Source organism: Mus musculus, chromosome 2 (genome assembly GCF_000001635.26).
Source record: "Mus musculus strain C57BL/6J chromosome 2, GRCm38.p6 C57BL/6J".
In the NCBI taxonomy this organism is placed as follows: domain Eukaryota; kingdom Metazoa; phylum Chordata; class Mammalia; order Rodentia; family Muridae; genus Mus; species Mus musculus.
In genome coordinates, this window is record NC_000068.7 from 29656788 (window position 1) to 29678334 (window position 21547).

The window sequence follows — 21547 nt, forward strand, 5'->3', positions numbered from 1 at the left end:
TGTGAGCCACCATGTGGTTGCTGGGATTTGAACTTTGGACCTATGGAAGAGCAGTCGGGTGCTCTTACCCACTGAGCCATCTCACCAGCCCTAAACAGTGGTTCTTGAAGGACTTTGTCGGTTTTTATTACTATAGCCATTCAACTGTTGTTTGTAGGTATTCATATGTGTGAAGTAACAGTTCTTTCTCAGAGTTCTTACTTTGTGGGGCTTGGGTTTTTAGTAGGAGTAGCTTGACCAAATAGTGTCCACCTAGAAAGCTGTCCCTCTTGCTGGCACTGTGTCTCTGCACATTCTCTCTAGGCAGCTGTGCCCCACAGGAGAACTACATAGACCAACTAAGGAGGAGGGCTTCCTCATGGCTCATTTTTCTTTCTTTTCATGGGCAATTGGGCTCCTAATGAGAATGTTCTCATTAGGAGGTCCCAGGAAGCCTCCATCCATGAGTGACTTGTGTGATTTACCAAACTGCTCTGCCAGGTGTCCTCATTTGGTTTAACTAACACTTGCTCCAAGCAGCCCATAGGGTGCTGTCATCAAGCTCTTGGGACAAATATATTATGTACTATCGAGGCTAAGAAGTTAATTTTCTACTTATGTGAAAATTAGTTGCCAGATGTGGTGGTGGAGCATCCTGGGGTGTGTGTGTGTGTGTGTGTGTGTGTGTGTCTATCTGTCTGTCTGTGTCTGTGTGTGTCTGTGTGACTGTGTGTGTGTCTGTCTCTGTCTCTGTGTCTCTATGTCTGTGTGTCTGACCTGGCAGTGTTTGTAAGTGATGCGTGAACTAGTCAGCTATGAAAGAACCTACGCTGGGTCTATGCTAAGTAATGGTCCCTGGGGTAGCTGTGGCAGTGCCTACTTGCTTCTTCCAGTTAAGAGAAACTGAGGTGCCTTGCTTTTTTGAGACATGGTTGGTTTTGAACAGCTGTGTGCAGAGGAAGGGTAAAAGACATTCATGCATGGTACCCTGTTGGCCTCTCAGAGCAATGAATGACAGGTCATCAGACCTCTCATCCAGGTCTGCCTTCTCAAATTTCCCAGTGCTGCTGAGAAGTCAGAGGCCAGCAGTGATTTAAATTAATATATTTAATTAATAAAATGTGTAAGATTGGTTGTTTTATAGTAATTTTGAGTCTCAGCAGCTGAATTGTTGAGCTTATTGTAGACCCTCATTGTTACAGGGCTCCCTTTATAAAGCACCTAAATAATTACAGTGTGACTATGGTGTGGCATTGGAGTAAGGCTGCTTGTAAGTGACCTGGCATCCAGCAGTCTGATGAGAACTGCCGAGTCTCCAGCTCTCAGCTGAGCACTGGAGCAGCACTCACAGCCCTGCCATATAGGGGATGAGAGGCAGGAACTTAACTACCGCATGGAGTTTAAACGTGAGTTTAGCAGAGAGTTCCTGCCTCATTACCTGGTGTGCTAGCTAGTCTTAAGTCAACTTGACATAAGCTAGAGTCACTGGAAACTGAGAGAGACCCTCAACTGAGAAAATGCCTCTATTAAGATTGGGCTGTTAGGCAAGCCTGTGTGCATTTTCTTAATTAGTGATTCATGGGGAGGGTCCAGCCAGTTGTGAGTGATGCCATCCCTAGACTAGTGATCCTGGCTTCTGTAAGAAACAGGCTGAGCAAGCCACATGGAACAAGCTAGTAAGCAGCACCCCTCCATGGCCTCTGCATCAGCTCCTGCCACCAGGTTCTTGCTCTGCATGAGTTCCAGTCTTGACTTCCTCCAGTGATGAACAGTGATGTGGAAATATAAACTAAATAAACCCTTTACTGCAGTTTGCTTTTGGTCATGGTGTTTCATCACAGCAGTGATGACCCTAACTAAGACACTTGGTCCTGGAGACCCAGAAGGTCTAGAGAAGAAATGAATGATTTCAGCTAGTCATAGTAAGATGGGCTAGATATCAAGTTGACAATGGTTGCAAGGTGGATTTAGCAGCTCTTAATACAGCCAGGCATGTAGTAAAGGGTATTCTACCTAGGTGGGAGTGCGGCCAAATAAAGGTGCCGAATAACTGATGTGTGGTCAGAGTCACCCTCCAGACCCAGTTCAACAGTAAAGCTGGTCTGTTTCTTCAAATCAGGGATTGCAAACGGCAGGCCAAAACCTAATTGGCTGTCTGTTTTTGTGAATAAAACTTTATTGAAACCCAGCCTCATGTATGTAGTCGAGCTCACAAAGCCAGGAGTAACTGTTGTCCTCTACTTTTAGGGAAACATGTAGAACAAGTGAAAGTATTGTCTTATATTTGGGTACCAGGAGATAGGAAAATGGTCTGTAACTGGGTGAGAGGTGTTTGCAGCATAGGAGGTATAAGGACAAGGGATGAATCTACCTCTCCTTTCTGACTCTCAGCTGGAGTCTCTAAGCATTGTCCCTCTTCCCCAGCCTTTTCTCTCTCTTTGGTCCAAGTCCACACCACTGACATTGACTTTTAGTGAGGACCACAATGTGTTCTCTGTACTTCTTCAGTGAGGGGCTGCAGAACAGAGCAGAGTCCAGGTACAAGGCAGACAAATGGTAGTTTCGAATACTGAGATCACTGTATGGCCCAATAGTTTCAGGAGACAGTGGGGAAGAAAAAGAGTTGTCATTTTGACCATCAACCATATCAAACCCAAAGTAACAACTCCCTTTGGCTCCCATGGCATGACCCACATGCTCTGCCTGAAAGTGAAGTCTAGGGCACAGGGAACACAGTGTCCATAAAACGAAACTGTTCGTCTGCACTAGGGCAGGCTTTATTTGCATTAATTATAGATTTGATTTGATGTTGATAAAGGGGCTAAAAGAATGTAGCCCTGTGGCGCACACTCGCCAGTTATTAGAGATGACTGCCTCACACAGACTTGCTCCTGGCTTTGAAGAAGGGGAAACTAGGGCAGCCTCTAGTCTATACCCCATAAAACTGATGCCCTTAATCCCATAGATGAATCGGGGAGACTGTCTTCCCTATACATTTCAAGGCTTCTTAACTGGGCTAAAATTCAGATTGACATATACAGGTTAACAGGACAGACCTGTGTTTAATTGTGTTGTCACCAGCGCCCCTAGAATAGGAGGCTCCCAGAGGGGATTCGTGCTTATAAAGCACCTGAGCTGGATGGGAAGACAGCAGGCCTCACCTGCTTAAAGGAGAAGGGGAAGGAGGAGGAAGAAAGGATTGTGGGACGAAGTGATGGGGGGGAGGTCAGTGAGCGGGATGTAAAGGGAATAAATAAAATATATTTTTTTAAATCACAAAAGAATGCACCTATTAAATAACATCACAACCATGTCAACAGGAAACAACAATTTCATCAAAGCCACATAAGTTAAGTTGTTCATATGACTTAATAAAAAGATATTGGTCCATACAGTTACCATACTGGCCACAGAAGAAAGGAAATATATCATTTCTATATATGTAAAACACAAAATGTGAAGATACTATAGCTCAAAGTATTTTTTATCAAGAAAATTGATTTCCTTAGAAATAAGTAATTCACTCTAAATAAATAAATAAATAAGAGTGCTTGAGCTCAGAAAGGACCTGGAGCTTGAATCAGCTCCTCTATGAAGGATGGTGGGTGTCAGCGGACACAAGGATCCAAAGGGGGGAGCCATGTTGTGAGAGAAAGTTGTCTTATTAGTCAGATTAAAGTCTGTCACATCTTGAAAGTTTCCCAGCAGCCTCATTCCAGTGAGCCCAGGGTAGCTTCTCTTCCAGGATGTAGATATGTCTCACCAGAACAACTTTCTACAAACCTTCATGGTGTTGAGTGACAGCAAGCCATAGAATGCTGGTGGTGGTGGGACCCTTGAGCCTTTCCTCAGTGACGTCTCCCGATGAGCAACAAGCCCCTAGCCCCTGACACAGCCTGTGAAGCTCCTGTGAGGCTCCTGCTAGCCTGTGCTCCCAGGCCTGTGAGGCTCCTGCTGGCCCGTGCTCCCAGGCCTGTGAGGCTCCTGCTGGCCCGTGCTCCCAGGCCTGGCCCTCTGGAACCCAGCAGAGCTAATGTGTGTGCCTTTGAGCTGTGGGAGCTCTAGGACACTGCTCTGCAGCAGTGGGAACCAAGTGAGTAAGAGGTGATGACACCAACTGTTATAGAACATTCTCAACATGAAAGTCTAAGACAGGAATCAGCACTAGGTCCTCCCTTAAAAGTGGAGCTTAATAGTGACCTGTGTCACTTCCACCAAAGACAAATGGGGTAAGACAGTTCTCATTAAATTGATTTTTGGTTTGGTTTGGTTTGGTTTTGAGACAGGCCTACATCTGTAGCCCAAATCCTCTGGAACTCACTGTGTAGTCCAGGCTAGTTTCAAACTCTGTTATTCCTTCTGCAGCCTTTCAAATGCTGGGACTACAAGTGTGAACCCCCACCCCCTCCAGGCTGTCCAGTAAGTTCACTCTGACTTATTTCTGGGTTAATTACAGCTCCTTGAAAAAGCATAGATTTCTTAAGAAATGTCTGATGTATGACATTGTCAGACTCCATAAAGTGTAAGGTTTAAGTGGTCATTTGAAGACCTTTATTAGCTCATAGAAACCCAAATTAAAGACCAAGTTCATAGCTTCTTTACATCTTCCTTGCAATTCCTTCTACAGTGTTGTACTAGGAAGTCACCTCTTCTGAGTTCAGAGCTTTAGTGGACAGAATTAACCCATCTTGTTCACTTTTTTATCTTGGCCAACAGGAAACTCAGAGCCAAACACCCACAGCTGGTGCAGTACATCTTTCTTTATGTTTCTGCTATTGCATGCTTTTAAACTGTTGTAAGGGTCTTGTGTTACCTAAACAAACACCACCATTAGGGGAAGAACTGTTCTTAACTGCATGTTAGCTCTGCAGTTGAGTTTTACCCAGCTTCTGAGCAGAAGCAGCCATGTGTGTGCGGTACACTAATTATTAGGTGAGTTGCTTAATGAGAGCTTGCTGGCTGGCTAGTGAACTCTGACTTCTGCGTCTCCCCAGGGACGAAACCCTATTGCTGTTTTCATCTAGGAGAGTTTACTTCTGACCCAGAGGGAAAGTGGGATTGGTGCAGTCCAAGACTCCCCAAGAAGCTGTATATCAGTTGAGTCAGCTTCCCCCTCCCTGGGGGAGTCAGTGCCTTCTGCCTCTGCTCAGGCGCAGAGAAGAGAGGAAGTGACCTTCTGATTGTGGCTTTGGTAGCTGGCTCCATCTCTCCTCTCGGGGTAGAGCGTTTGAGGGTTTGCTTTTGCTTTTGCATTTCCTGTGTATAACTCCGAAAGCAAAGTAGGTTGCTGAAAATGTCACCTGGTGTTTGTTATTTTGCACCTAGAATAACATTTGAGACCCGTGAAACAGTGAGTCATTAGGGTAGTTTGAGACAGAGCAAGTGTCATCTGTGCTACTGCTGTCCATATTTTTCTAGGATGTTAGCAGCCCGTTTTCCATGCTTCTTCAGACATGCATACTGCTGGGGTTGCTTCGCGGCAGAGCCCTTGTCTGACACATGCTCCGTTCTTGTCTGTGTTTCACCCCCAGCATACGAAGCAAGCAATCAAACAAACCCCGGTCACATCTACACAATCTACTCCTTTTTGTAGCAGTGCAGAGACACAGTCACTGTGTGGGTTCACCTTCACTCCAGCATGTACACAGACCTTGCTTAAGCTATAGTGTGTTTAGGAAGACCATGGGTCAGGGAAAGTGGCTGGAAAGGCAATTGGGCTACATACCAGGAACCAACCAGTGAGCAGGCCATGTGCCCATCTATCAGTGGGAGCTTGAACATGGCCACCTAGCTTCCAGTAGACACTTTGTGTCTGTTGGGTGATAATGAAGTCAGTAACAACACAGATTAGAAAAGGGGCAGGAGAGGAAGGCTTTGTAAAACAGTAGGAAGAGAGTTCATAGGCAGTGCCTTCTAACTTAGTGGCTCTGACTCTACTGAGAGACTGTTAAGAGATTGCAGGAGGGGCTGGAGGGATGTCTCAGCCTAAGAGCACTGACTGCTCTTACAGAGGCCCCAGGTTCAATTCCCAGCACCCACTTGGTGGCTCACACCCATCTGTAACTCCAGTTCCATGCACACAGACATATAGGCAGGCAAAGCACCAATGTATATAAAGTAAAAAATAATAGATTATTAGAGAGAGAGAGATGGAGATTGCAGGAGCCATCCTGTTTATGATCAGTGTATGACTTGTAAGAAGTCCCTTGGGGATGCAGCCACACTTAGAGAACCCCTGGTGTAGGCTGATGTTCTTGCTTCCCACATGAGAAGAGGCAAGGGTAAACTGTGTCTGCCTACTGACAAAATGAGCGAGGGACTGAAGCGGCACGCAGAGAAGGAGAAATCATCCCAGCGTCCATGACTAGCAGGCTCCTGTGCTGCTGAGTGCCCGGTTGTTATCCTGGGGTTCACTTCCAACTGTCTGGCAACCTTGGGGACACACAAGCCCAAGAGTGCCATTTTAAACATCAGTTGCTTGCACACGGCCCTTAACTCCTTTATGGGGAGTGGGTTCTGTCTAAGCCTAAGAGCCAGGTCACATGAGTGAGTGGCAGATCTCTTCCTCAGAGGACAGATGTGCTTCTAGCACACTCTGATCTAGTGTTTAGACTCTGAATTAGCTCTCTGATGACAACGAAGAAAGCCCATCCTACAGCCCACGTTAAACGACTCCCAGCTGCTCTCTGCCCCTCCCCTTGACAGCATGCTTGTCCCCAACACATGCTTCACTAGCTCTCCACCCCAGCATAGTGCAGCTCTGAGCCACTGCAGTCTTCTGTGTGGAAGCTGGTGGACAGTACCTCTCTCAGTTCTCCTTCCCTCCCTTTGCTCCTCGTTTCCCTCCCAGGAAAGCCTTCACAGGAGCCTGCTGTCTAGAGCAGGTCTAAGTGTCCCTTTCTGGAAGGCCCTGGGGAGGAAGACCCACAGTGGTGGTCTCTCCCACACTGCAGCCTTTCATCTCAGTGGCCTCTGGTGCTCTGAGGAACTGACCCAAGGCTAATTTATGGCATGGATCTGAGCTCATTTCAAGTTGATCTTTGGGTGAGAGGTGTTTAGAGACCAAAGCCAGACAGAGCTCTGTTGCAGTGTTTCCAGCCCACCTTCCATGACTGCTTTAAAGGTAAAGAGACAGGCAGCCTTTACCCAAAACACTGCTCTTAACCCCTTGCTAAACAGGATATAAAAACATTACTGTAAAGAAACTAGATATTTCAGTCCCTGCTCTGTGGTAGTGCTTTAGTTTGTAAAGGATGTTGGAACTAAACATTATTCATCAGGCAGCCTCAAAAAATCATGCATAGCTTACTGACTGATAATTCTCTTGTGGGCCATAAACCCATTTACAGATTCAGACCAAGAATTTTGGGTGACTTCTCAAACATGCACAGTAGCACTTTGATTAAAGTATCCTTGGATCCAGGATCACAGTGCCTTACAGTAGTGAATCACAGCAGACTCAGGCTTCCTGGAAAAAGAGGAAGTGCTATGTTTCCTTCCATGGTCACTTCATGACTCCTGGAAATTTCCATTAAACGCAGTGGATTCACCCTGTTGTCCCTGCCTTCCTCCCCTGAGGAAGGTCTGCTAGGGTCTCACATGCTAGGACAGGGCTTTGCATCGTAGGAGCCCTGCTTCCTTAAGATCTGGAGGGACTGTGCCTTGGGCTGTTGAGCCCTTAGCAGAGCCTTTCCTTCCCAGTTGATTTTGTTTCCCTGTTAAGAAATCCCAAGGTTTTCCATGCCATGTGTAAAATCAGGTTCCTCCTAGATTGTGTTAGTGGGGCTTGAGATTACTTTCTTTTCCACCAAGGATTCAACTAGCCCACAGGTCAGGCCAGCCGAGGGTACAGGGCAGAGTCTCCAGCCAATGGCCTGCTCCTAGGCTTTTCTCCTGGCCAATTTTGGACAGGTTAACATCCCCCTCCCCTCAGTTCTGTGTTGACTATCTCTGGGACTTCCAAGAGGAAACAGTTTGCCTATGCAGATGCTTAGGTTTGGGGTACACTCTTGCATACCAGGAACCCTGCCATTCTGACCCACCTCATCTGTCTGGAGAATTACTGCCCTAGAATAGGATCCAAGGACAATATGCATGCTTTCCCAGCCCAAAGCAGTACTAAGCAAAAACGGAGGCTAAACAAACAAGTCTTTAGGCAAGAGGGAGTTCCATGACCTCTTTGCTCCAAAACATGTTGGTCATCACCCACTGTCGCAGAAGCAGACCTGCAGGAAATGCTGTGAGCTGTTTTGATGCTCTGACTTGTGATAGGAGAGTCCTTGGTTGGCCTTCCTTCCTTGCTGGGGTGACTGTTGGTAGGTAGAATTCGATGGCTGGGACTGTAGGATGGACACATACACAGTGCTAATGTTCTCTGGATGCAGCTTTGTTCCCTGAGGTGAGAACTTCTTCGCTGTCAGACACTAGCTGTCTCTTTGCACATGGATCCTGCTCAGAGCCCTTCCTCCTCTCCCTGCAACCTTGCCTCTTTCCCTTAGATCTGAGTCTTCAAAAAAAGTGCTTATGGAACTCCAGGGTCACTAGTGAGAGCTGGTGACACTGCCTATCCCAAGAAGCCTAGCCCCTTCCCAGCTTGGTTGAGAGAACATGGAGGTAATTTATCAGAGTTGGTGAATAATGAGAATCAGGCCTTCCCAGGTGTCTCACAGTCATTGCGCACTTGGCTATGGCCTGAACAGTAATCATTGCTCACTATAGTCCAAAGCCTCTGTCTCCGGTCTTCCCTCAGGAATGGTTCGCCCTTCCCTGACACCTGCATGCTCATTATGGCTCTCAGGTTCTGGGACCTGAGCAGGAAGCACAGCTTGTGTCCTGACAGTTAAAGTCCCAGCTCTTCCAACAGCAGGAGGCGCTGTCTCAAGTAGGTCTCTACTGAAAAGTTTCATCACTCAGCAGCACTCCTGTAGCCTTCTCCTCTGCTTCATAGCTCGGCCTATGCAGTTGACTCTGGGGCTTGCTTGTGACCTGTGACCTGTAAGGAACATTGGCTGTGGGAATAGGTAGACCACACATGCAGGTGGGCAGGTGTGTGTGTCTCTCAGGGTGCATCTTCTCACCCAATCAGATCCTGCCCTCCCAGATCCACTGTGTGCTGGACTCACGAGTTCCTTCCGTGAACCGTTTCTGGATCTCTCTAAAGTAAGCCCTTTACCCTGTCAGCATTTAGCTCATTCTGAACAGGGGGCATTTCCCAAGCTGGCAGAGCGTGTGGACAGGTTTCCATTCCCGCTCGCTCCATCCGGTGCCTTCTGTAGCCTGAAATGACCAGTGTGGAATTGGTTGGAGTCTCTCAGCCAAGATAGACTCAGTGGAATGGGCCAACCCAGAATCTGTAACACTGTTTATGAACAAGAGGGATCAGAGACAAACTCTCAAGTGGACGAGACAGGTTTCTGCTGTCTTTCCCCTGGCCTTGTGACTGTCAAGATGTGAACCTTAAGACTAGTGAGGCCATCTGCTTCAGGAGACAGCCTGCTTCAAGACAGGCCTAAAGTGTGCCATCACCAAAGGTGATAAGTCCTCTCCAAAAGACACAGTGCACCCTGTCCTGAGACCCTTCAGTGAAGTCTTCACAGGCTTTTCAGTAGCTGTTGTTTTCAGACAGGGTCGGCCTTGACCCTCCTTCAGCCATTCTCTGCCTCAGCCTCTTCCCCTCCCGCTCCCCAGTCACTCCCAGCAGGTGTGGGAATGTGGATAGCCCGTAGCCTTTACTGAAGCCTTCTCCCAGGTGAGAGGTGGGTTGGGAAGAGCTGAAGAAGTGGGGAGGTAGCAGGAGAAGAGATGGCCAGGCCCAAGGCTTTATCAGTGCTCACAGACCACACTTATAATTGGGAACCTGGCCAACGTCAGAAAACCCCTCCCCTCTCTCCAGCCAGATGCTGGCAATTCTAGGCATCTCTGAACTGTGTGTTCTCCCCACTGAGGTTTAAAAATAAAGTCCATCCCCTATCCATTACCCTCTCCTGGTCTAAGAGCAGGGTGTGGCCTCAGCTCCTCCTCCCAAGCACTCTGCCTTTGATGTGCGCCGCGGTGAGCACTGATTGGCCGCCTTTCTAGGAGCTGATTTACTTTCACTAGCGCTGCTGGCCAGAAAGTCTCTCCTCTCAACTAGTGGAGACTTGGTTCCCTGCTCAGGGCTATGGGCACATGTCGCAGACAGCTTCCATGCTGGGCATATGGTTCAGAGAGGACAATGAGGAGCCTGACAACAGAGTTGTGTGTGTGTGTGTGTGTGTGTGTGTGTGCTCTGCACTTGTTGGAAGGAAACTTTTGAGTTGACCCAGAGGAAATAAGATTCCTCCAGGAACAAAAGCAGACCCCAGTCCCTCCCACCACTGGACTTGGATCTACTTTGAGCCATCTGCAGGGTGCGTACCACTTTTCTGCTGCCAAACCAGACACTGCTGGTTGGCAAATGCACCAAGACTACCCTGTCTATCCTTGGTTAATCAAGGTTTCTGCTTGCAGTGAGAACACAACCACCCTAAATGGAGGCTTCGGGGCTGAGTGAGGTCAGGCTGCAGCAAGCCTCTGATGGGAAACGGTCCAGGCCATTGCACCACCTGGACTCCACGGGCCTGTGCATAACTCCACACCTTATACAGTGCTGTGTGTTTAGTGGTGTTGGGGGTGGTGAAAGGTCACACTTGACTGAGAATGAAGTGACCTTAAATCAATGAAGTCTGGTTTTGCCTAAATCAGTGTGACTTGTATCTATAATTCAAAAGCATGAGCCCCTGGGCCAGTTGTGCTGGCTAGCACGCTGAACACGTGGCACTGATGAAGATGCCTCATGAAAGGAGAGGTAGCTGTGATGCTCTCGGTGATAACTGCGGAAGGAATTGTGCTGGCTTTGGCCAGGAGGCCGAGTCTGGAGCTTTATCTTGGCTCCAGGTGTGAGTGAGTGAGTGTGAGTGAGTGAGTGAGTGAGTAAGTGAGTGTGAGTGACTGACTGACTAAGTGAGTGAGTGTATAAGTGAATGAGTGAGCAAGCGATGTAGCAAATGAGTGTGTGAATTGTGAGTGTGTAAGTGAGTGAATGTGTGAGTCTCTAAGTGAGTGTGTAAGTGTGAGTGCGTGAGTATGTTAGTGAGTGTGTGTATGAGTGACTATGTAAGTGAGTGTGTGTGAGTGAGTGAGTGTGTAAATGAGTGTATAAGTGAGTGAGCGAGCGAGTGAGCATCTGGCCATGCTACTGAGTGCCTGCTCTGTGGCCTGATATAGTCTGTTTCTAGAGGGAGAAGAGGGGGTGTCAGGATCCATGAGAGAACAGATGTCACATCTCTCACCTGAGTTCTCTCAGCGTCCGTAGCAGTCTGCCCGCAGTCTGCCCAGCCAGTGCTGCTTGCTTTCAGGCCCTGCCACACCTAGCATAAACATGGATGGAGAGGGCTTCCTAGCCCGGAGTCCAGCTAAAGGGTCCGCTTGCATTCCACAGCTGTTGCTGCTAGTGGGTGTGACCTAGAAGCAGTTACAGCCAGCCTAGTCCTAGGAACTTCCTTGGTATGGAAGGGGAGGTCTCAGAGTTGTCCTGTCTAATTCAGCCATCCTAAAAATGGCTGAACATATCCTAAAAGTGTGCATAGAACATGCTGGAAGTGTAACTTCCACACCATAGTAGAATGTACAAAAAAACAAGGAAGTAACTCAGGAGCAGTTGTATGAAATTGTCTGCTGGGTGCTGATATTTTAGGTTAAATGGGGTGAAAGTAGTATTAAATGTAACTCCCACTGGGCCTCTGCCCAGTAAGGGCCTAAAACACCCACCATTCCCTAGAGACCTAGAGGAGATATGAGGGATAGCCTTTGTCCTCTGTTGCGTAGATAGCTTGAACACATAGCTGCTGCTAGGCACCTCTATGGTAGTACCTCAGTGAATGCAGAAATAGTTCGGGCTACAGAATTCATTCACAGATTCTCTGTGCTTATTGATGAGCATGCGTTTATTTATCTGTTCTTGCATCTACTACTGAGCTAAGTGCCAGAATCCAAGGTGAATAAGACTTTGACCTTTTGGAGTCTCAAGGGTCAAGTAAGTAGAAGCTCCTTTCCCTGACCCCGAACATGGGAAGGAAGGCAGTAAGAGATGGAGAGCAGAATGTGGCCTTAGCCGCCTTGAAGATCAGCGCAGTGTGGGGAGGCAGGCGAGCTTCCTGATGTGGACCTCAGGTCAGAAGCTTTGTCCCTGCTAGTGTGGAAAACCACACTGAAGACAGACGTGTAAGGAACATGTAGACTGAGAACTGTGTCCCCAGAAGTGTGAGCCCTCCCGTGTTGCTGCCAGATAGCAACCTTGCCTTAAGCATAACCACTCTCTTGATTCCCCAATAATAGCTGCTCCTTGCCTGATGATGTAGTTGTGTGGATGCTCATTTGGTTTGTGGTTTTCTTTGTATGTAGCCTCTTTGTGTGAGTCATCTGTGCTGGGTAGGTAGGAATAGGTGGTTCCTTCACATGTGCGGTGGGATTCCGTTTTCTGGGTGTGCTTGTATTTACCCCTCTGCTGCCTCAGGCACCCTGAAAGACTACTCTTCACACTCTGGATGTTTTGTGGTGAACTGAGGCATAGCTCCCATATACCCAGCTCCCTCCCTCCTTCCCTTCCTTTTCATTTGTCTTGTTTTGATTTGCAACAAGATCTTGTACTATAACCCAAGTTGGTCTCAAACTTGTAGTCCTTTTGCCTCAGTCTTCCTTGTTGGGGAATTACAGACATGTGCCATCATACCTAGGCACCATCCACATAGGCATGGATGTAGTGATGTGTCTTTATGGCTGTTGTTTCCTGATTACAAATGCAGTTGAGCACTGTACCATCTGCCCATTGGTCATTCAGATACCACATCTTAGGAGATCTCTACCTCATCTAAATCTCAGTGTAAGTTTAACCCTTGTTGTTATGTAATTGAGATGGAAATAGAGGAGCTTAGGTGACTGGGTGGGAGGGTGAACTGCAGGTCCAGCCTCTTCCCTTCATGTCTCATGGCCACTCAGAGCCTTGCTGGGGCAGCTTTTGGCTGCAGCCTGCCTGGCATGAAGGCAGTTTTCCAGATTCCCCATTCTTCTCTATAAACTAGCAATTCTATTTCTCAGAGCTTCATTATGCAAGCACACAGAGATGTAGGAATGAGCTGTGTGTTCATATGGGAGTCCAGCCAGGATACTCACTGCCTTCCAGCAGAATATTATTCAACTGTCAAACAATTGTGCTCATAGGAAACTGTCCATAATGCATTGCTATGTTTAAGAAAACAAAACAAAACAAAACAAAGCAAGGATTGGCTGGGTGTAGGGTTGCATGCTTTTAATCCCAGCACATGGGAGCAAAAGCAAGGGATCTCTGGGAGTTTGAAGCCAGCCTGGTCCTCCATAGATTGAGTTCTATGACAGCCAGGGCTACACAGAAAAGCCCTGTCTCAAAAAGAAGAAGAAGAAAAGAAACAGGGAAAAGACTAAAGACATACACACTAAGCTGGAGAGTTGGTTAAGGACATTTGCTGAGCTTCCAGAGCAGTCAGTCAGTTGACTTACACCACCTCTAATATCTAGGGCATCTGACGCCCTCTTCTGGTTTCTAAAGGCACCTGCGCACACACACAGCACCCCCACCTCACCCCACACACAAATAAAAGCAAGTCATTCAAGAGGAGCACTTGGAGAACTGGCTTGTCAGTTCAGAGCACTTGCTGCTCTTTCACAGCGTGGAGTTGGTTCCCTCCCAGCACCCACATTGCACAGCTCAGTCAACTGTACCACCAGCTGCAGGTAGGTCATCCAGTGCTGCCTTCTGTGTACAGCAACACACACATGGCATACAGGCTCACATAAGTTAAAAACAGGACAGCCAGGACTGCACAGAGAAAGCCTGCCTCAAAAAACAAAACAAACAGACAAAACCCACACGAGTGCAGTAATTCCTACTTGGCGATAAGAAGCCAGGAGGGGTTCCGACTGTTTCATCTTCCTTTCAGTGCTTGGATTTGAATAATGAGTGTTTCCATGCTCTGCATCCCCGGGTGTGGTTATGGGATGTTTGCCAACACCGCCTTCCCTCTGTCCTCACACAGATGTCTCTGTGCTGAGTAAGACAGGGGTCTTTTAATGTGGAAAGTGAAAGTATTGCTTTCAGTTCTCTCAGCTGGGGCTGTTCCTAGCCTTTGATTATTGAGTGTTGGCAGAGATCTAGCGATGTTACCAGATGACAATGATGGCTGCAGATTAGTAAATACTTGCTCTAGGTCAGGTGGTTCTGTAGTTAGTCCTTTTCTTTAGGCTCAAAGAGGTAGGAGAAAGAAGTGAAAGAGGCTCAGAGAGGTATCCACACTAGTGGTCAAGCTTGGGTTAAACCACACCCAACTCCACACAGTGTGTCCTGAAGTGTCCATGATGCCCTCTGCCCATTCAGCTTCATCCCCTACAGTACAGTGCAAGATCCTTGCACACTTGAAAATGAAGTCCTTCAAGAAAGTTCTTCCCAGTATCCTCTGGACACTTCTCCCCCTAGTTGTCCTTAGTCCCCTGGCAGGGGTAATGGTGTTGGATGAAGTAAATCATCTCTAAGTCCTGCTGGGGATGCTGAGCCTGATGGAAGACAGGTAGCAAGAACCAAAGGTCAGCTCTCTAGGTTGACTGCAGGCACTGTGGAGCTGCTACATGAGTCCTATCCACAGTGACCTTGACTTTGTGATCCCTGGTGTGCATGCTGCTTAGAGGCTTCCATCTCCGTACAGAATTAAGCCCTGACAGAAACTGCTGCTAAGTTGGGATCCCAGCTGCCGCAGCAAATGACATTTGAAAGGCCAGTTGATCGCACATTTGTCAGGAGCAGACAAACATCATTGCTAAGCCCACGGAGGGGCAAGCTGAAGATCTAAGAATGAAATCCTGGCAGTGGGCAGGGCACTTTGGAAGAAATTGGCCAGCTTTGTGGGGGTCAGTCAGTTTGAGTGTCTGCTGAAGTTGATCCTGTGAGTAGGCTGTGTGTTTTCCACCCCTCTTCTCCCTAGGTAGGGAACAGCAGCCCATGGATTGTTGTTAGTGGCACTGCTGTACTTACCCATAGATTAAAGAGCTGCTCTTCCAGGGAGAGCAAGACTAGCATTAGTCCTTGGAAACCTCTGTCCATTGGTGCAAATGCCGCACAACAAGGGACTCAGCCTTAGCTTCTGTTAGTGGCCTTTCAAGCCTTTGCAAGTGTAGTGTGTGTGTGTGTGTGTGTGTGTGTGTGTGTGTGTGTGTGTGTTGGCCTCCAGCCCTGCCACCTGCCAGTTTTACTCATAGGACTTTCTCATGCATGGCCAGAAGACACGCTGGATGTGTCTGTAGCAGCATTGTTTAGGAAAGCCAAAGCCAATAGCAACCCAGTGACCATGGTAGGCGAGCAGACAGAACAATATCACAGAGAAAAGCAAGGATGTATGTCATCTGAGTGGTTACTGTCAGGCCTATAGAGAGACTATATAGAACACTACCTTGTGTGATGATCACAAACTCTAAAGTTAAACTACACATGTGGACGCAAATTATAAAAAGAGGAATCACAATCCAGACAACCATAGGGTGACTACCTATATGACAGGAGAGTGGCTCTGGCAAACCCCACTGTGTAGCTGTTCATCCTCCTGTGGCTGTATAAAGTACAGGGAAGCAACAATACATTTCTCACTCTTAGGTATTTTTCAGTTGCTGATAGGACAGCATGACCAAGGCAACTTACAGAGAAAGCGTTTATTGGGCCTGAATAGCACAGTTAGGGATCCCGACGGCCACTTGAAACCTGATTGTTCACCCATCTTTCCAGAGAAAGCTGAGCACAGTCTAATTCTGATTTCCAGAATTGTAATGTTGGTTGTCATTACATAGCAACTCTGTTCACCATGTGACTTGCTGGTGGTTTTGTGCCCACTAACTGGCCTGAGAAGAGGGAGGTATTAATAGGTGCCTCAAACTGTCACCACAGCTTCCCAATTATGTACCTACTCAAACTGTATTCAGGACCAGGCAGGCAAAGGTAGAGTGAGTTCTGTCACCCACTTCCTGGCTTTGATGGCAGCTATCAGGAGTAGGTATCTCTGGTTCGTGGTCAGGGCCAGCCTTGCTCTCATGTTCCTCAGGGGATTTTTGTACCGTCTATATTTCTTTCCACGTTGGTTCCACCTTGGTTATGAGAGTTGGCTGCGAGTCTGGCCAGCTCCTTAACCCTGCATCTCCTTACAGACCCAGGGCAGCAGATCCCAGAGAAGAGGAAGTTGGCTCACCCAGCTGAGCCTCTGAGGAACTTGATCACCACAGTAAACCCAGACTTCCCCTTCAAGCCTGCTTGTCTCTCTTCTCTCAGCCTGTCTGGGAGCTGTGTGCTCTCTTTGGAGTCTGTTACAAAGCCAGCCAGCATCAGAAGGAATGGGATGGATGGACTAGCAGTGACTGATACAGGGCAGGTGTGCCTCTTCCTGTAAGTGAAGAGAAGAAAGTATTGGTGAGCCATCTAATTGGGAGAGTGAGCCTCGTGTCAGTGCTGGAGGATAACCTGTTGAAAGCCTGTGGGCTGTATGGAAATAAGATGTATTCAGAGTATGACTAACCCTGCACCCACTAAACTCATGCCTTGCTTCCGTGCTCAGCAGCTACCCTGTGCTGGCCAGTTGATAAATGAAGTTATACCACAGTGGACCCACTTCTAGTTAAAAATACAAATCGGAAGTGAATTTTCAGGACAGCTGACAGAAGTGTTCTGAGCATGTCTGTCATGAGCTATGATGGTCTGTGAACTAGGTGCATAAAACACACTTTCAAAAAAGACTATTTGCCTATGGAATTGGAGACATGGCTCAGTGGTTAAGAGCACTTTTTTTTGCTCTTATAGAATATTTGGGATCGATTCCCAACACTCATGTGGTAATTTACAGTAACTCCAATTCCGAGGGATCTGGTGCCCTCTTCTGACTCCCACCGTTGTGTGTGTAGTGCATATACTTAAACACAGTTGAGGCAAATCACTCACATACAAAAGATTAAATAACCTTTCAAACTTAATTGATGTGTCTGTGTGTTTATGTATCTGTGGAGAGATGGCCTAGTAGTTGAAAGTGCTTGCTGAGCAATCCCACTAACTCCAACTTCAAAGGATCCAGTGCTGTCTTCTAGTCCTTGAGCATCACACATGCACACACACACACACACACACACACAGAGAGAGAGAGAGAGAGAGAGAGAGAGAGAGAGAGAGAGAGAATTAATCTTTTTAAACTGTGTTTCATCCTCCAGCTCACAGAATATCATGTAGCCGACCACCCTCTCTCATGCATGCTCACTTATATCAGCCTACAGGCAGAGTCCTCCAACACAAGCCCATTTGCTAATAAGGCACCTTGTCTGCCGAGCGTCTCCTAGGACTTCCAGCCTCGCAGGTCACTGTAGAGCATCAGTTGCTGCCTTCCCTACCCAGTCTGCAAGACTGCACTGACCCACATTTGCCTCAGCACCGACTGTGCTCAGCATGAGAAGCGCAGTGTTTCCTGCATGCGATGTCAGTCTCCATGCGAAGGGGGTACTGTTTCAGCCTCCGTTAGAGAGTTAGAGAGGCATGTGGTAATGTGCTGCCCAAGCCCTCTGCCTCCATCCAGTCCGAGCTCTGAACCAGCTCTATTAGGACTTGCTCGCAACCTTCACGTATCACAAGGGAAGTATAAATGTGAATGAACCTGCCCTGTGCTGCTGGGGACTAGGGAGAAATGGAGGCCAGAAAATCTCACCATGCCACTTCATCTGCTCTGACTTACAAGGGCCAGGTGGACTTCCTTCCAGCTAGTGTTACCTCTGCCCTGGACAGCAAGGGCTTCCTGTTGCTCTGTGGTACCTAGCCTGAGGCAGGGTTTGGTTTGCCTGCGTGAGTGGAGGCCAGAGGCTCTTCTGAGTGCTATAGGGCTCCCTGGTGATCTTCAGAGGCCAGAGATTATCTGATCCTGCCTGAGTGAGCACTTGGAATGTTTTTGACTAAGAAATTGAACTTTGATCTTAAGTTGTGTGCAGCAGTGTGACAGTGACAGTCCTGAAATGAAGCTACTATACCGTTTGTTTGGAGACAGCTCTTAATTTAGCAAAAATTGCTGGAAATGAGGGAGTATGTTTTATTTTTCTAAACTATAGATAACTTACTTCCCCATGGTATACAGAATTGTGTTCTTTAGTTTTCAGTATTAAGTATTACAAATAGTTGTGAGTATTCTTCCTGTGACTCTCTGCTATTGCTGAAAGCTGCAGTACTGTGGTGTGTTCCTGAGGGGGTGGGATATCCAGTGACTGATATGTTCGTTTGTTGAAGAACTGTTTGCCGAGCATCTTCTATAGGCCAGATGCTGTCAGCTGCCTAAGCACACAGGTATGGCCCTCAGGGAACTCCTATCCCTGTCAGGAAACAGCCTCATAAAGATGGTTTAGTTTGGTTTAGATTAGTTTAGTTTTGAGACAGGGTTTCTCTTTGTAGCCCTGGATATCCTGGAACTCTGTAGACCAGGCTGGACTTGAACCTAGGGATCAGCCTGCCTCCGCCTCCGCTTCTGACTTTGACTCCGACTTCCAAGTGCTGGGATCAAAGGTGTTACCCCCACCACCTGCGCTAATGAGAACAATAAGAAAGGTGGCTGCAGACTATGAAGTTGTCCAGTGAATTGGTTGTTTTTGTCGCTCTGTTGAGATGTCATCTGTGTGTGTTAATCATTTGTTCACTTACAGTGTACAGTGGAATGTTCTTTAGTGACTTTCTGGCTTACGCCACCATCATCAGATTCTGATATTATCTTTGTTCTTCCAAAAAGACCCCATGTGTCTTAATGGTCATTCTCCATCCTTCTCTGTTACCTCTGCAGTCTTAGGCAGCCACTGATCTAGATTCTGTCTCTTTGAACTTAACTATTCTGGACATCTCAAACAAATAGACACAAGTGGTCTTTTCTGTCTGGCGTCATCACTTAGCATACTGTTTTCAAGATTATCCCTATTGTTGCAAGGTCAGGGCTTAATTTCTTTTTTATTACCAAATACTGTTCCACTGGGGTAGATCTACCACACTTTTTATTTCTATTTACTCATTCACGGGCATTTGGGCATTTGAGTTATTTTCAGCCCTTGGCCATGAAGCAGCTAGTGCTCTAAACTTTCCCGTGCAGGCCTTATGAATATTTCTCTTCACTTCTCTTGGACATATGCCTACCAATAGAATGGCTGGAACGGTGTGTTTGGTATTAAGAGGACCTGCCAGGAGTTTGCCAGGACAGCTGTTATATCTCCAAGGTCAGCCTAAAAGGCTTTCCGCTCTCACCTAGTCCTCACCAACACTTGGCAATACCTGTTGTTCTTAGCATTCCTGGTGGCAAGTGGGTTTATTTATATTTGCCTAGTCATGTTGATTATCTTGTGTTTGGCTTTTTGTTGCTTTTTTGGTTTTTTAGGTGCTAGGGATCAAACCCAGGGCCTCCTATCTGAGCTCAAATGTTGATCATCTTTTTATGTACTTATTACCAATATGTCTTTGGAGAAATGTCTTTTCAAATTCTATTTTGATTTTATTGATTTATTTATTTTGTGTGTGTGTGTGTGTGTGTGTGTGTGTGACATGTCTGCACGTGTGTGGTCTGAGAACACCTTTCAGAAGCTGGCTTTCCTTTCCCCGTGGCTTCTGGGGATCGCTTCATTCAGACTTGTGTGACAGCCACTCTTCCTCACTGTCCCCATGCAGGCTCTTTACTCATTAAAGTCATTTGGGTGTTTTGGTTGTTTGATTTGGGTCTTTCTGCCTTTCTACGCACTTTAAGGTTTGGCTGCTGCTGCCACCGTGGGAACGTTTTCCTGTTCCGGCTGCTGTTGTTTGCAGTGCTGCAGAGTGGAGGGCCAGGACTGAGTTAGGGGAGCTCCTGCCCAGCTGCAGCCAATGACTTCCTAGTTTGTTTGATTGTTTGCCTTTCTTTTGAGACAGGGTCTGGCTGTATGGCTTAGGCTGGCCTCTAACTTATAATCTGGCCTCCAGAGTACTGGAATCCGAGGCGTACACTGGCTCCCCAGGGTGCCCTTCCTTCTTTTCTGTATGCAGTCCCTCCTTGGATATAGAATCTGTAAATGTTTTCTCCATCCAACAGTCTGTCTTTCCACTCCCTTGATACAATCATTACAACACAGGTTTTAATGTTGAAGGAGTTGTAATTTATCTATTTTTATTTATTTTACTCATGTCTTTGGTGTTACATCAAAGAGTGGACTCAAATTCAAGGCCACAATACCTGTACTTTCTGTTACGTGTTTTAACTCTTTAGCTTTGGCTTTAACTATTATATTTCGATCTTTTACTTATTTAAAGCTCATTTTAGCATGTAGTGTAAGGTTGGGACCTTCATTCATTCCTTTACAAGCAAGTGCCTACTTTCCCTAATACTGCTACTGGGGAATGACTCTGACTTCCCCATTCAGTGTCTGCATATCCTCGCTGAAAATCAGTTAGCTTAGACATGTGGGTTTATTTCTGGAGTCTCATTCTGTTCTTGGATTAGTGTGTCTCTATTTATGCTAGTACTGGAGTGTCTTGATTAATGGGTTTGATTTTTATATTGAGACGTATTGATGTCCCCCAGCTTTGCTCTGTGTATTGACTGTTCTAGATCACTCCTGTTTCCTTACTAGTTTTAGGATTAGAGTGTCAGCTCTTACCAAAAGAGTTAAGCTAGCAGGATTCTCTGGAAAAACGAGTTGTTATTGGTAAATACTACTTTTGTAACAATATTAAGCCTTTTTGATCCAAGAACATGGGATGCTTTCCACATAGTTTGGTTGTCTCTGAGTTCAGCACTATTTTATAGTTTATAGATTATATGTGGGAAATTTCTCTTGTCAAATTTATGTCCAAGTGTGTCATGTCTGATATGATTACGAGGTTTTTTAAATTTTCATTTTGTGTATTCATTGCTACTAATATAAAAAATTAGTTTTTATATGTTGATGTTGTATCCTGTAGCCTTACTGAATTGGTTAGTACTGATAGTTTCTGGTTTGGTTTGTTTTGAGCCATGATCTCATTATGTAGCCTTGACTGGCCTAGAACCCTCCTATATAGACCAGAGTGGCCTAGATCTCACAGAGTTCTGTCTGCCTCTGCCTGTAAAAATGCGCCACTGCACAAAGCTGTCATGTTTTGTTTACTTAGTCGTACTATGCTTCTGGGGGCAAAGCCCGGGCCGTGCACACATAAACCACTGAGCTGTCTGCCTGCCCGGTGCTAGCAAAGTTCTTCAGTAGATTGCTTAAGAGTTTCCACACACAAAACAATCTCTGCAAATAGAGAGCTGGGTGTGCTACTGCATACCAGTGACCCAGAACTCCAAAGGCCAAGGCAGGCTCACTGTGAGGCCATGTTGAGCCATAGTGAGACCCTGTTTAAAGTAGACACAAACACAGAGAAGTATCTCACCTTCCTTCTGAGCAGAGTGCCTTTTTCTCATTACTAATTACCCTGTAAGAAGTTTGCAGTGGAGGCTGGAGAGATGGCTCAGCAGTTAAGAGCACT

At 46.7% G+C, this 21547-nt stretch overlaps 1 protein-coding gene across 20 annotated transcripts in view; it reads left to right on the forward strand.

Annotated features, from left to right (window-relative positions):
* Positions 1 to 21547, forward strand: part of Rapgef1 (Rap guanine nucleotide exchange factor (GEF) 1) — a 120645-nt gene that overhangs the window by 37068 nt on the left and 62030 nt on the right. The gene's annotated exons all lie outside the window — the stretch shown is intronic.